Below are 16661 nucleotides of genomic sequence, written 5' to 3'. Positions count from 1 at the left end.
CGCAATCACGGACGCTACGTGGACTAGCCCGTGCTACAAAAATAACTTCACCAGCTTCTCGGTGGAGGAGAAAGAGGGAGAAAAGCTGGTGTTTGTGCTACTGTTTCCTTGGATTGAGAAGTGGGGAGGGAGAGCAGAAGCTTGGCGTGCAGTTGCTTGCTGTGCTGCTTTGTTTTTTGGGAAACAATCGTGTTTTTCCTTGGGTAATGGTTGAGCGAGCGGTCATGGTGAACTGTCATGGTTTTAGAAGCAAAGGTTGGTAATCCAACTCTATCAAAGCATCATGCGGATTTTAGAATAACTGCTGTCAACTTAATTTGCTTATATTATCGTTGTGAAACTGCTGAATTCTTGATAACTAAAGAAGGAACTGAATTCATGCTACTGGCAATAATCCATCCTATTGTGTGTCATAAATGAAACTATGATTGTAGTTTAATCTGAGTATCACAGTCAAATATGCTATAATTCTTGAGCTGATCGAGTGATAGTTCAGTCTGAAACGTTCGATTACAGTAGCTGAAACTAACAATGGGAATGGCATCGTAATAACAGTCTTTTGGCAATAAAAAACTTGAATTACTTTTCATGCTCTTTGTCACTCATGTAAAATGTACAATGAAATGGCTAATGGAGCTGCTGTGTGTTGTACTTGTCTACAGATCGATTACATGCTGCAGTCCTCGCTTCACTGCAAAGTCCCAGATGGTTCCATTGACATCACATCGATTCTCATTTTCCTAAATGGCGCGACAGATGGACCACTATTGGAGATTTGGAGATGATACAGGGCAGCTCAACTTCGATTGTGGTGGTTCTTGACCTACCCCCACGGAAAGATCTCGTGTTGCACCCAGACTTATTGCAGAAGTACTATGAAAACACTTGGATGGACGAGCAGCGTGCAAAGATTGAAGAACTAACGCAAGCTCGTCCGTACCGATTACCATCATTCTTGGTGAGCAGAGCCAGTTCACCAACAGCAGTAATGGTCAGCATTGACTCTGGACAAGGAGGAGAGGGCACCTTGGAATAGATTGCGAAGGGATGATTAGCGAGGGTTGCTATGGAGGTTCTTCAAATTTGGCTTGATTGCTGCCGATGATACAGCTAGGAACTCCTTCGCAAGAGGGATCAAATTGTAAGATCAAAGTCAGTCGACGATGTTTGATCTTGATGTATCTAGTCGTCACATCTGAAATCAGGAAGGCCTTTCGGGTACAAGAGCCATAGCATGTAGAAATATTAATCGAGGATGTTTGAACAAATGGAGCTAGATACTAACCATGGCAATTGTGAGCTCCATGTAATACCATCATCATCCGTATTGGTGCACAGTATGTGATAAGATATTAGGATGTGCACATCTAGTATCTTCAAGTTTTCATGCTCAACCTGTCCCATGTTACAACTGAAATTCCTTGTGAAAGCCGAGCGTAGGAGAAAGCAACTCCTGAAAGCTGGTGGTAGTTTCATGGCTAGGTGCAAAGCTTTGCCGGGACCGTTACTTTCCTTGCGCTTTCTCTCCTTGCTTTGCTTCCCTTCTTTCTCTGAGATGACTGGGTTGGTCAGATGTCAAACACAGCCCTTTCAGACTTCTCTTCAGGAGTTGGTGCTCTTTTCTTTTTGCAAAATTTGGTGTTATGTTATGTACCTGCAAAGATGATTTAGAAAAAGGTAGTATTCTTTTCTTTTTCGTGCAGTATTGTTCTCTTTGATACAACAGTCAAGCAGCCGGTTCCAAAGGCCATGATGCACTGGGCTTGATTGGTCAGGGCAGCTATCACAATCTGACAGGATTCAGTAACGTTTGGACTTTGCATTAAAATTTATTTCCCCGACAAATTCATCTTACACAAGTCATGAGAAAATTGCAGCCAGATTGAGCAGATATCCAATTTGGGTTGCCAGTATTGAATTGTGTATTCATTTGACGAACATGAACACTGACATTGTTTGACTGCTCAATTTTTGTATCCGACCCATTTTCTCAACAATAATATCTTTATCAACTGCACAACTTTGCGTTGCTTGTATTTTTCAGAAAACCATGTTGCGAGTCATGAATTCAAGCATCAATCAAAAGAATGGATAACTTGCTGTTCTAGTACAAATAGATAATTCAGACCATTACGCATTGCCAAATCAATAAAATAGATTTTCAGGTGCACATGCAAATTTATCATGTGCAGGCGGAATAAAAAAATCAAGCCCTAGATATCAGAGTTAAGAAACCAAACTAATGGAGGAAACATGACTGCAGACTGGCGATCAAACGCAAAGGTTTCAGGTAAAAGAGAAATTAAGTTAAACGAAATTGCGTGCCTCAGATGAACGCTTTGGAAGTGCATATCACCATGCCTGTGCACATTCATCCAGAATTCACCATTAGCGTAAATCATCACGGGCATCCCCAACCATTACAGTTCAGAAAGTGTGGAAAGGAAAGGAAAGGAGATGCATTGATGATAAGACATCCAATGATTATATGATGAAGCTCTAGAACATGTCCTTGCACTGTCACTTATTGTAGGAACACAATTGGTCTATCACAATTGTACTACTTTGCCTGGATATCAGAAGTACTATCAGCCAAAATAATGCCGTCAGTAGCATGGTACAATCCTAACTTAATGCAGATCAGCGGTGCCTAAAGCTCTCTCGCGGAATGTATGTAATTAATTCAATTTATGAAAAGAGTCGGGCTGTTCGCTTCAGCTTATAAGCCGGCTGAAAAGCTGAAACGGCTGATTTGTTGTGAGAGGAAAATACTGTTTAATGACTGATAAGCTGGCTGAATAAGCTGAAGCGAACAGACAAAAAGAAAATCACAGACACACAAATGTGAAGCGGGAAAAACACAACACAGTGAATTATCAGAACGTGGTGCTAGGAAATCAGCTGCCGATGCAACAACGGAAAAATCCGAAGACAAGCAACTGATTGTCGAATCCCCAAATTTAAGGATCAGAACTCGAACAAATTAACATGCGAACAGGCTCGAAAAAACCAAAGACCAAGCAAATGATTTTCGAATCGACACTGCAACTCCACAAAAATGCAGACAGACAAGGATTCTGATGCAATTTTTTAATAAAAAGACAAGATTTCTATACAAAGCAAAACTTGGAAATACGACAAAAGGAATTATCAGGCAGATTCAGGCGTAGGCTCGTGCCTCAGATGAACGCCTCAAGTGCATATCACCATGGCTGTACACCAGCATATTCATAAACTCATACAGAATTCAGCATCATCATTGGCATACCGGCCCCATGAGGGAGATCAAACTAAAAGGAGCGAAGAATTAAAAAAGAACGAGCTCACATACAGAGCTCTCTAGGACAGAAAAGAACGAGCTCACATCAAACTAAAAAACCAAGATTTTGACGCATTATTGGCCACGAAGTAAAAGAAATAAAGATTCGCGCGTGCCTCAGTTGAACGCCTCAAGAACATCACTACTCACACAAAGAATTCACCTTGATTGTAAATCATCATTGGCACGGACCAAGAAAGGAGCTTTTAGGAATAAAACAACCTATATACACTCGCTGAAAAAAAGAGATCTTTTATTTTCTTTTGAGGAATCGACAGAGAGGATGTATGTGACAAAGATCAAACAAAGAATAAAAGAGGTGAAAACAGAAGAAAACAAGGAGACGAATTTAAAGATCGATCTGGAGGTGGAGGCACGGAACAAGCCTTTCAGATCGAACTCATCACAAAATTCACCTGGCAGGGCCCACATCAGATAATCACGAAATATGGAATCTAGTCGCCACACACATGCAACAGCAACTGAATCGATCTATTAGGAAAGAAGTTAAGAAATCAAGTCAAGAACCGTGGTAAAAGGTAATCTAATCGCTACTAGGAGATAAACCGGGTAAGGTTCCAACTTCCAACGAGTGGGATTTGGAGGCGCCGCTCGGCTGGGCCTTAAATAGCCCGGACGCCGTGGGACGAACGTCTGAGATCACGCCTAGCCTCGCCGTGTCGATCATCCAGCACGTCCATCTGTCCACCGGCCGTGATCCTTTTCCGGGTCCGCGTGCGATGGACGCGCACCACGCGAACCGTCCAGTCACGGGCGCGCTGCCCGAACAGAGGGCTGGGATCATCTGCTGGACGGGGACTCCCACCACACCGCTGCGATCGGCGCAGACGCCAAAGCTCCGGCCCATGGCCCACCTCTCCGTACGGTCAGGGACAAAGACACTTCTTTCTCATTTTCTCTGTGGTACAATGATCAATGCGCTTGAACCGGCACGGCAGAGATGCTCGTGGTTGGATCATCGGGCTAAAAATTTAACTCTTGACACGTTGCATGTTTGATGCTAACTAGAAGGATTAAATATGAGCTAATTATAAAACTAATTGCAGAAACCGTGTGCTAATGCACGAGACGAATCTATTAAGCCTAATTAATTCATCATTAGCAAACGGTTGCTGTAGCACCATATTGTCAAATCATGGACTAATTAGGCTTAATAGATTCGTCTCGCAAATTAGCCTCCATCTGTGCAATTAATTTTGTAATTAGTTTATATTTAATACTCTTCATTAGTATCTAAATATCCAATGCGACGGGGGTTAAAATTTAGCCCCTAGTATTTAAACAGCCCCTAAAACATTAGGGCATCTCTAGTTAGTCTTGTTGTAGTCTGGCTCCTATCCTAGCTGTAGATTAACCAATGTATAACCATCTGCCAAGATCTAACCATAATATACAAATATGATATTGGCCCACGTCTTAGTATTTTATTTCCTCCTTTCTCAAGCAAATAACGTTGAGACTTGACAGCAAGCTAAATACTAGTAAATAATTTAAATAAATTAATTGGCTTGTATTAAATGTTATTTATTTAAAAATATAGGATATTTATTTAAACTAATTAGATTGTCTCCTAAATGTCATTTAATTAAGGACAAGGGCGTTCATCTATTTCCTTTATCACCTAATTCTGAATTCTCCCTAACACCATCTATAGTCAATAGCTGACCTCCAACAATTGTAAGATACCTATAATATAATCTTCCTTCGCTGATGTCTCATATTACTTGCCCTATCTGCACCGGACATAGTTGGGTGTATGCTTCTTCCCATCACATGCCACTCTTTTTTATGGCATATGAATTGCAATTTCTTTTCTCCGTCGGTGTTCGTTCCCTCCCTCCTACACCTTCCATCGCTAGCTTCAAGTGCGGTGCCAATTATATTACCCCTACTAGCAAAGCTTTCAATGAAAAGTATCATTACTGTATTTGGTGCTAAAATTAATATTACTCATTCTACATAAATGAACTATAATAACTTTATCATACTCAGCATTAATTTACATTAAATATGCTAATATAACATCATTTAATACTTTATTAGTTATTATAAAGTCTTGTTTGGATCTCATACAAATTAGGAACCATATAAAAATCAATATGAGATCCAAACAACCCAAATTCTTGTGTAGACTATAGTATCTAACCATCCAAATCTTAAAATAACTTATAATCCTACTATCTCCCTAAACTATACAATTTTGAAATTATAGACATAACCAACCATCAGCCACCTTATAATCTAGGAGCCCAACTATTTATAATCTATAATATAGATTTTTTATCTATAGCCACTATCTAGATTCTTATAATCCTATGACATCCAAATGGGGCCTAGTTATAACATTTACTCTCTCCGTCCCGCAAAGAGTGTCCTTTTAGAAAATTTCAGACATAATAGTAGTAGTGAGAAATGTCTATGTTGCCCCTAATAACTAATACTAATTGTATTTGGAAATTGTGTTGCATGTTTAGTTTTTTGGATTCTAAATAAATGTGCGTGCATTGGAACTAGAGAAATAACATCAATTGATCATTTGATTGGCTCTACGTGCTTCTCCATGCGCTTTTTTCATTGGTGTGAGTGTTGCTTAATTAGATGAGATTTACTAGGAGGTAAAAGAATATATTTTGTTCAAAACAAATTTTGTTTTGAACACCTTCATTGGCTCTATCTTCATGATTTCCATTGGGACTCGCCATCTTGTTGGGTGATAAAGAGAATAAATAAAATTGAAGAATAAAGTAGAGTACTTTGTGATATCTTCATCTTTTCTTGGGTCATCATCAGAGTGAGGTAGATGGAAGGATAGAAAGCAGCAAGGTGGCAAAGAAACTAGAGTGGGGCCTTCTTTTCTTCAACTTGCTTCTACTTTGACGATGGTGGTGGCGATAGCATCTGCTTGTCGACATTGGTGTTGCCTTCACTTTCTTTCTTGATGTCCATTAGAATTGGGAGATAGAAAGAAAGATAACAAGGATGTGGGACGTACAAAAGAAGAACCCAGCTAGCCAACTGAGGTCATTGTAGATAGAAATCCCACAATACACCAATAATCATTACAAAGAAACAAATTAGACAAATTCATAAATATAAGAATCATCATGCAAACACAGAATTTCACCAGTCCACACAGTCAAGGAACGATGCTAATCGTTGTCAGTAGGGCTGCAAGGGGTACTCCTAAGCTTGGGGTTGCTTCTTCGGTCGCTAAGACTTGACTTCTGGTGGCACGGATCTTCTAAATATTTTTAAATAAAAGAGACACTTTGGAATCAAAAATCAAGGGAAAGATTCCAAGGTATTTGAAAAACAAGGAGAGGTACAATGGGGAAGATGGATATTCTGAAGATAAAATAAAAGTAGGAGATATGTATAAAAGGATAAGTAGGAAATAACAAAAATATCAAGGAGTAAGGTGTAAGCATTTTCACCAACAAATCAAAAAGGAGGTGAGATGCTTGGTAAACGAAAAATCATTCACCAAAGAATTTGTATGATCAAGATCAAATAGTGATCAAGGATAGAGAAAAATAAATAGACAAAGATTGAGGGTTTAGCAATAGCAAAACAAGGTGGGGCTAAAGGACCAAGAGCCAAGGTCGATCAGAAATAAGCAATCAAGGTGTAGATAAAATGTACAGGGAGTGAGAATAGTCATCAGAGAGATCAAGGATAAGGTAGGAATTATTTTTATAGTAAAACATACCTTAGAAAGCGATCATTGCTATCTAAGCTTACGTCCTACAGACGATACAGCTCTGATACCACTTCTGTCACACCCGATTTTAAAACAAAATCAAGTGCTACCTATACGTATGTCAGGATCTAGTTTCATACATACAGTGACATCATTAGTGAATAACAGCAATAGTATCACGTAAAGAAAAACAAAGACTTACAAGACTATCAGAGATACAAAGCTTAAGCCCTGGAAACGGAGGCTCCAAACTTCACAGGCAAACAACTGGGGGCTGTGTATGTCTAGAACTCAGCATCATCTTCACAACAACTTCACACATCTTCATCTTCTGAGCAGCAGTAAGCAAGGGTGAGTACACTTATGGTTGGTACTCAACAAGACCACAAGAAATAACTAGAATAACGATTTAAGTCCATCTTTAAGTTTAATTAATCATGTGAGGGTTTAGGCTGCTCTTAACCGTGAGCACGGCTGATCGATTGGTTTTACACTCTGCAGAGGTTGCACATCTTTACCCACAAGTCGCGTAAAAGTTCAAAAGAACTTTAGACCCAACCATGCGGTGCTAGCTAGGCACCATACCACACTTCCGAGGTGTGATTGCATAGGGACGCTATGAGGCCTTTACAAATATTCTCTAGTAAGTGGTAAGCCGCTAAGGTTTCCGGAGCGGTAGTGTGCATAAACCTCTCTTAAGACTGCGAAGCTACCATAGAGCAGATCAGTCTGAGGGTCGGGTTATACCCCATCAACCGCCGCCCCTCTTGCCCTTTCGGTAAGGTTATCCTAGACTAGAGTCTCTAATTAATTAGCCAAGACCAGAGCCATGATAGTTCTTGAGGTTGTACTGTTTTCCCGGGTGGTTCTCCATGTTCCAATTAACATTATCATGATATTATGAACAAAACATATGTAGAAGGATGGTTAGGGATACTTGCCTTTCTCCAACAAAAAAGTTACTCTAACTGTTCTTCAAATCTTGCTTTCTTGAAGCTCTTAATCTTCAAAGCTTTCGAACAGCGATCCTTCTACTCGAAGCAAAAATTGGCACAAACAAACAAGTACAACTAAGAATAATACACCAAAACAAAAGAAAAGCTTTAAAAGAGCGTACTAAAGGATAGGGCTCGAATCTAAGGTCACGCGAACGCAAGAAACGCTTAGAACGGAACTATCGAGAGGTTTAATTTATAAAAGAAATAAAAAGACTATATGCTTGATCCATTTTAATTAAATAAAACATGCACATAGGTTATTTTAGAGAAATACCCTATTTGGAATTAAGCAAGTTATATTTCGGTAAACTTAATAATATTTTATTTGTAAATATTCAAGTACGAGTTATGCCAATTTAACAATTAACTTTAGAAACTCAGAGCATGTATAAGACATCTAATCGAACTTTGTATTTCGGGTTCAACTAAACATGTTAATGTGGAAAAGGCATTTATAATATTATTAAGCATCTTAACTTTATTTATGAAAACCGATGTATCACACTAGATATCTTTTATTTAGAAAAGCTAGATATAAATAGAAATTAATCAATTAAATCTTAGTTTATGAAAACCGGTATAGAACCTAACCAAATTTTATTTAGAAAAATAATTGAATAAGAATTAGTCAAATTAATGTTGATTATGAAAAATCGATGTAAACCCTACTTAAATTCTTATTGAGAAAAGACATTGAAATAGGCTTTAATCAAATTAATATTAAATTTATTTTTAACGACATGCAATGATGCACAACATCACTACTAACGTCTATTTTATGTTGTTATGAATCTAACGAAACTTGAATGGATAGAAACGGAGCTAAAACGTGTAATCTATGGATCAAACAAGGTTCTGAGGACCTATTCGCGATTAATCGTAGACTACAGGGGCTAGCAAGGAATATACCTTAGACTCAGAGAACAAAGCTGACAAAAAGGTGAAACCTCAGGGTTAGATCTACAAAAGGATCATGGCATGGATCAGATTGAAAGAAACCGAAGAGATTGAGGGTTTTTCTGTAGTTGCAAGACACAAGAAAAAGGACAAAGATTGACAAGATTTCCCAGGGGCTAAAACGTAAGAAGGCGACCTTCTTCCTCACGCCAGGGGACTCTGGCGGCGAGATTCACTAGTGCTCCGACGCGGCGGGGCTCCGAGCAGCTGGCACAGGTGGCGAAGGAGAGCGAGGGGAGATCGAGGGAGGGCTCACCGGCGGCGCTGGCGGACGGAAGTGGCGGTGGTGGACGGAAGCGGCGGTGCTGGTGCGGGTAGCAGCGGTGGATGGAAGTGGCGGCGCTCGTGCGGGCGGCGGAGGCGGACTGAAGCGGTGGCGCTGGTGGGGATTGGCGGCTCCGGTGGGAGTTTGACGGTGAAAAAGAGTGGAGGGGCGCTGGGTGGAGGCGGGGGTGTACTTTATAGGGCGAGGGAGGGAGCGGAGATTGCACAGGGGGAGGGGAAAAGGCGGGCGGTGCCATTAATGGCAGCCGTTGGTGGAGGCGGCCGTTTCGGTGGGGAGAGGAAGCACAGGAGGCGGGCGGCGCTCGGAGGTGAGTGAGCGCGGCAGAACAGGTGGCGCGGTGGAGCAGGAAAATGAGCGGGTGGTGGCAGGAGGTAGGAGAAGGGCCTGACGAGTGGGGCCCGCCTAGCGGTGAGGGGAAGAGAGAGGGAGAGGTTGTGGGCTGGGCTGGCGAAAAAAAGGGAGGCTGGCGGCCTGCTGGGCCATCAGCTAGGCCGATTGGAGCAGGTCGGGCCCACAGGCTTGGCTCGTTAGAGAAGAAAAGATTACTTTCGGAAATAATTTCGCGTGTAAAAATAAATCTAGAAAATTCTAGATAAATCATTTAACTCACGAAAAATACTCTGAAAATTCAAAAAATTCTAGAAAAATTCCTAGAGATTGATTGGGACATGAGGAGTCCAAATAAAATACTTAGAGCTCATGAAAAGGATTCTAGAGCCTACCAAAAATTGGATTTAGCTCTAGGAAAAGGATAATAAATTCTAGAAAAAGTTGAAAAATTCTTAGAAGGGTCTGGACATCGTCTAAATGCATTTTTGAAACTTTTGTACTCATGAAACACCAAGATGCATCGGCATGAATGCGCAGACATAGAACAACATTATTTAATTTTGAAAAACAAACAATTATATTTCTTATACTAAATTTCCTGTGAAGAAAAATAAATGTTGGGAAAAATTTCAAAATTATGAGAAAATCATTGTTTAGTTATTCCTTTTAATCACATCATGAAATTCAAAAATTTCAGGGTGTGAAAGTTGTACTTGTAGTTGCCAGCTGATCTTGTGTGAATTGCTTGCGTTGCCGGCAATGCAGGACCTCCGTGCCACCGATGACAGTGGTGTACAGCTAACCAACCGCTTGACCCGGATGGAGGCAACCAGTGGTCGTACCGAAGAGCAGCCGCCGCCCACAGATGTTAGAGTTGTTGAGGATGGTCGCACTGGAGAAGTTGCGTCGAATCCACCATCGCAACAGGATGAGGTCGGCTCCAAGGCTGCGAATGATGTCATGGTCGACCCCGAGGTCAAAAATAAGGTTGCTGAGGAGGCCAGAGCCGACCCTCAGCAAGATGAGCTGCCTAGGGATGACCCGCCGCTGGAGATGACCACCGAGGAAATTGACCTTGGTGTGATTCATGAAGAATCTGATCCCAAGGCCTTCTCCAACAAGGATTTGACGGAGGACATGGAGCGGGCTAAGGAAGACCTGTATAATTTGCGGAAGCTCTCCTTGGACGCTGGCGAGCTGATCCATGCAAGTACACCAGTCGTTTGTCATTTGAATTCAAATTTCCTTACAGGACCCTGATCGTTGTGGTGCAAATAGAATTTGGCTACCCATGCGCAGAAGAGGGCAAAAGGTACTCGGAGGGCCAAGCATTATCGCATAAGGGCAGAGCGCTTGGAGGCTGAGCTCGAGAAGGCTAGGGAGGATGCCAATGACCGACTTCTGCAGCAGAACCTGGAGAAGGGTGTGCTGGCTGTGCTCGTGAAAGGTAGACTGTGCTATCCTGTCTTATTCAATTCTTTCTTTGCAACATTGATGCTGATGTGAGCCTATTTTGGGTATGCAGATGCTGCGATGAAGGGGGCTAGATTCCAGCGGTACCTCAAGGAGTGCGAGGACTCCAATGCACGCCTCCAGCAAGAGCATGACACGGTGGTCAATGTGAGTATGCAGCGTCGCAGAAGCTGGCCTGTAAGGCCAACGTGCGCAAGGAAACCGAGCGCTCCTTAGAAGCTAGTGTAAGTAATATGCAGAATGACCAACATGTAATTGCAGGGCTGGAGGTAGAGTTGGTGGAGCTACAGAAGGCTGCCGGCTATGTGATGGACATGGTCCATCCGGACGCCAACCCGACCTACCAACACCGCTGCTGGACCGCCTCAAGGCCGCATTAGGTTGCCTCAAGATGCTGCTAAAGGATACTGCCGTAGAAGCGTCAAGAATGCCTACATTTTGGTGGCATCGCACTTCCCCAAGCTGGAATTGGAGCGCGCTGCAATAGGAGTCACGACCGACTTCAACGTGGAGTGGCTTCTTTAGCTAGCTGAGCAATATCATGATGCGGTAGAGACCATTGTAAATGATTTAGACCTGTAGAAAAAAAACTTTAATATGTGTTAAAATATGTCATGAAATGTTTTAATGCAATATTCTTAGTCATATATGATGAAAATAAGCTACATCCCTCCTTTGGTGTATAGACATGACAACGTGTAGTCGAGGCCTGTAGCCGCTAAGCACCTAGCCTTGCCTGACCAGCGTCCTGCTGAGACTGAATCTCGAGCTTGTAGGAGGGGTGAACGCAAGGTTGTTTAGTTTTCACGAGCTAGGACACTGACCACGCGAGTTAGTCGTATAGCCTTGAGAGGGGGAGGAGAAAAATGCAGAATCCAGAGGTCGGCGCCAGGGGGAAGCCCCCGAGCTTGTGAGTGAGCGAGCTGTTAAACAGGTCGGACAACCCCCGAGCGTCAGGGATAGCTCAGCAAAGAGATCAATAATGCAGTAGGTATGCAAAAAGAACCACGGAGGTCTTATTTATTCAATATAAAGGGGAAACCGGGTACATAGCTTTATAGATCTAGGAGTAGAAGCGTCGTAGATGCTCGATTTTCCACGGATTGGGGACGCTGAAGTTGTCTGCTCATTGGAGTCGGTAGGTGCCTGGTCGGATGACTTCTTTGATGATGAAGGAGCCCTCCCAGGGGGCGGCCAACTTGTGTATGTCCTTGGTGGACTGGACCCGGCGAAGCACCAAGTCACCAACGTTGAAGGAGCGTTCCTTGACATTCTGATTGTGGTAGTGTCGTATCTGCTGCTCATGGCGTGCATGCTGAATGAGGGTTGTCGCACGATGCTCTTCAAGGCTGTCGATGTGGACCCGCCAACTTTTTTCTACCTTGCCTTCCTCATAGTACTGGATGCGTGGGGTTCCAAAGGCCACGTCTGATGGCAGGATAGCTTCTGAGCCGTATACCATGAAGAAAGGGGTGTAGCTGGTAGCCCGATTCTTCTATGTTCATAGGCCCCAGATGACATGGGGCGGCTCGCGTAGCCACTTGGTAGCGTATTTGGAGGCATCGTCAAAGATGCGCGACTTGAGGGATTGGAGGACCATCCTGTTTGCATGTTCGACCTGACCGTTGTAGCGTGGGTGCGCTACTGAGGAGTAGTACACGTCGATGAGGTTGTCTTGGCAGAAATCCTAGAACTCGGAGCCTGTGAATTGCGCGCCAAGGTCAGTAATGATCCTGTTAGGCACTCTAAAGTGGTGCATAATTTCCTCCACAAACTGAGTGGCTTTAGCTGACTCAATGCTAGTGACAGCCTTGACCTCGATCCACTTGGTGAATTTATCGACTGCCACAAAGATATGTGTGTAGCCGCCCGCAACGGTTTTGAAGGGTCCGACCATGATCAGCCTCCAGCATGCGAAAGGCTAGGATGGTGCGATGATGCGCATGGCCTGAGCCGGAAAGTGTTGCTGCTTGGAGAAGAATTGACACCCCTTGCACCTTTGGACGAGGTCCTTTGCATTGGCTACCACTGTTGGCCAATAGAAACCTGAATGGAAAGCTTTGCCGACCAAAGTCCTCGAGGCGGTGTGGTTGCCGCACGTTCCCAAGTGAATTTCATGTAGGAGTTCAATACCCTCGCTACGTAGAATGCACTTCATCAGGATCCCTATAGATGCAGCTTTCTTGTAGAGCTCCTTGCCGATGACGACGTAGTTTGCAGTGTGCGGAGCTAATTTTTCATGCCCTGTCTTATCTTCTGGCACCATCTGGTCGGTGATCTAGGCTATAAACAGGGCGCGCCAGTCTTCTTCTGCCTCAATCATCATGACGTCAGTGGGTTTTGGGTCGGACGGAGCCTAAGCGCCAGCGACGTTGACCTAGTCCGGGTCTAGGATTTTGATGGATGGTTTTCGAAGTCTTGTACGAATACGCCGACTGGAACTTGCACACGTTTGGAGCCAAGCTTAGACAAGATATCGGCGGCGATGTCGTGGTCCCTAGGGACATGATGGAACTCAAGACCATCAAAGTGGGCCTCAAGCTTGTGGATTTCCGCGTACTAAGCGTCCATGGATTCCTTGGTGCAATCCCAGTTTTTATTAATTTTCTTGATGACAGCCTTGGAGTCACCATAAGCAAGGATGCATTTGATTCCTAGAGAAATAGCAATGCGTAAGCCATGGATTAGGGCTTCGTACTCAGCGCCATTGTTGGTGGCCTTATAGTGGTTCTGGAGCACATACTTGAGTTGCTCACCTTTGGGGGATATGAATAGGACTCCCGCGCCGGCTCTTTCAAGGTTAAGGGCACCATCAAAATACATGGTCTAGTGTTCTGGCCTCTCCAGGGAAGGTGGCTTCTGGATCTCCGTCCACTCGGTCACGAAGTCGGCCAGGATCTGCGACTTGATTGCATGACGTGGGCAGAAATCAAGGTCAAACTCGCTGAGCTCCATAGACCACTTGACAACTCAACCGTTGACGTCTCTGTTGTGGAGGATTTTGCCGATGGGGTATGATGACACCACCTGAATCTTGTGCGCCTGAAAGTAGTGGCGTAGCTTTCTTGAGGAGATCAGAAATGTGTAGAGCAATTTATGAACCTGCGTGTAGCGGGTCTTGGAGTCACTGAGGACTTCGCTTACGTAATACACCGCGTGTTGCACCACATGAGCATGGCCGGGCTCTTGGCGCTCCACAACTAGCATGGTGCTGACAACATGCGTAGTCGCAGAGATGTAGAGGTACAGAGTTTCTTGGTCGGCCGGGGCCGTCATGATGGGAGGGGTGGTGAGGAAAGCCTTGAGCTCTTCGAGTGCCTTGCTGATCTCGTCATCCCACTCGAATTTGTCCATCCTTTTGAGGAGCTTGAATAATGGCGGACCTTTTTCTCCAAGTTTGCTAGTGAAGCGACTAAGGGCCGCCATCATGCCAGTAAGCTTCATGACGTCCTTCTTGTTAGATGGTTTCGCCATGTTTTGAATTGCATCCACCTTGACTAGGTTGGCCTCAATGCCTCGCTAGCTGACCAAGAAGCCCAGGAGCTTTCCAGACGGGACACTGAAGGCACACTTGCCGGGGTTGAGTTTCTAGTAGTAACCCCGAGGGCTATTGAAGGTCTCCGCGAGGTCGGCTATGAAGCTTTCCTCATCCTTTGTCTTGACAACCACATCGTCGATGTAGGCCTCAACATTCTTGTGCAGCTGTGTCGTGAGGCAACCCTGAATTGCCTTCTGGTAGGTGGCGCTAGCATTTTTCAGCCCAAAGGTCATGGTGTTGTAGCAGTAGATGCCAAAGGGTGTTATGAACACCGTCTTGTCTTGGTCAACAACATTAAGGGCAATCTGATGATAGCTCGAGTAGCAGTTGAGGAAGCAGAGCAGGATGCTCCCTGCCATAGAGTCGATGACTTGGTCGATGCGTGGAAGAGGCAAGGGGTCCTTAGGGTAGTGCTTGTTTAGGCGGTGTAATCAATGCACATTCTCCATTCACTAGTTTTCTTTCTTATAAGGATCGGGTTTGCTAACCAGTTGGGTGCTTACATTCACGGATGAATCCAGTGGCTAGGAGCTTATTTAATTCTACCCTAATGGCCTCCTTGCGATCTTGGGTGAAGCGACGAAGTTTTTGCTTGACCGGCCGTGCAATCTTGCTTAAGTCCAAGGAGTGCTCAGTCAGCTCCCTGGGGACACCGGGCATATCAGATGGCTTCCATGTGAATATGTTCAAGTTTTCCCGGAGGAAACTGATGAGCGCGAGTTCCTATTTCTCTGAGAGGTCAGCCCCTATGAGGGTCGTCTTGGTCGGGTCTTCTAGGCCGAGGCAGATCTTCTTGACCCTTGGGTCGGGTTGCAGCGCCGTGGGCATTGGCTCTGTCTCAGGGATTTTTAGCTGGTCGTTCCTCATTTTCTAGGCCTCAGCTACCATGGCTGTGGCCTTAGCTAATAACTCCAGTGCTTCTGCGAGCTGAACTGCCTCAGTGTCACATCTATATGACATCTCTACATCACCATAGACGGAGAGGACTCTGTTTGGGGCCGGCATCTTGAGGACGAGGTAGGTGTCGTGCGGGATTGCCATGAACCTCACCAGCATAGGCCTACCAAGGATAGCGTGGTAGGAAGTCTTGAAGTTCGCTACCACAAATGTGAGGTGCTCCATGCGGTAGTTGGCTTGTGTGCCAAAGGTGACTGGCAAAACAACTCGACCAATCGGGTAGAACCCTTTGCTGGGGACAATGACGTAGAAGGGCTCTTCATAGGGCTGGAGTCGCTCGAAATCAAAGTCCATGCGCTTCAAGGTCTTGATGAAGATGATGTTAAGGCCGCTACCACCATCAATCAGCACCTTGGGAAGTAGCGTCCGATCTATGGTTGAGCAAACCAACAACGGGTACGACCCGGGATCTGGGATGTGGACCCAGTGATCTTGCCTGGAGAAGGTTATAGATTGCTCTGACCAGCGCAGATATTGGACTGGCTGCACGGAGACAAAGTGCACCTCTCGCTGGCATAGCTTCTGCTAGCGGTTGCTGCAAAAAGCATTGTGTTTGCCTACAATGTTGTTGACTTGGTGCTCCGGTCGCTGGAAATCTCAATTCTTGTCGGCACCGGGCCGTTGGATGTTTTGATGTGGCTGGTCGCGGCGCTCCTCTCGATTCTGGTCATCGTGTTCATCATGCCTGCGGTTGTCGCAGTCGTTGCGGTCATCATTGTAGTGGCCGTCGTGGTGGCGATCGTCGCGGTCGTTGCAGTCGTTGCGGCGTCAGTAGTCGCACCTGTTGTCATCTCGGCAGTAGTCGGTGCGGCGGGACCGCTTGTATTCCACCAGGGCGCTGAGCTCTTTCTTCAGGACTGTGCAATCCCAAAGAGTGTGACGTGCGTCCTTGTGGAAGGGGCATGGAGCGCTAAGGGTTTTGTCGAATTCTTCCCAATTGAAGGTGGTCGGTCTAACAAGATCGACCTCAGCAGCGAGAACCTCTTGGGCCCTTTTTCAAAGTCGGGACTCCGAACATGCCTGGGGTTCGTTATGGATCGGCTGGTCGTAGTCGTCAACCGGACGATGCTTGATGTTCTGGA

At 44.6% G+C, this 16661-nt stretch overlaps 1 pseudogene; it reads left to right on the top strand.

Annotated features, from left to right (window-relative positions):
* The first annotated feature begins 481 nt into the window (after positions 1–481).
* Positions 482–3184, top strand: LOC101780269 (annotated as a pseudogene).
* The last annotated feature ends 13477 nt before the right edge of the window (positions 3185–16661 follow it).

The sequence above is a fragment of the Setaria italica genome, chromosome IX (genome assembly GCF_000263155.2).
Source record: "Setaria italica strain Yugu1 chromosome IX, Setaria_italica_v2.0, whole genome shotgun sequence".
In the NCBI taxonomy this organism is placed as follows: domain Eukaryota; kingdom Viridiplantae; phylum Streptophyta; class Magnoliopsida; order Poales; family Poaceae; genus Setaria; species Setaria italica.
The sequence above is the reverse complement of the archived record's forward strand: the minus strand, read 5'-3'. Positions and strand labels throughout refer to the sequence as shown.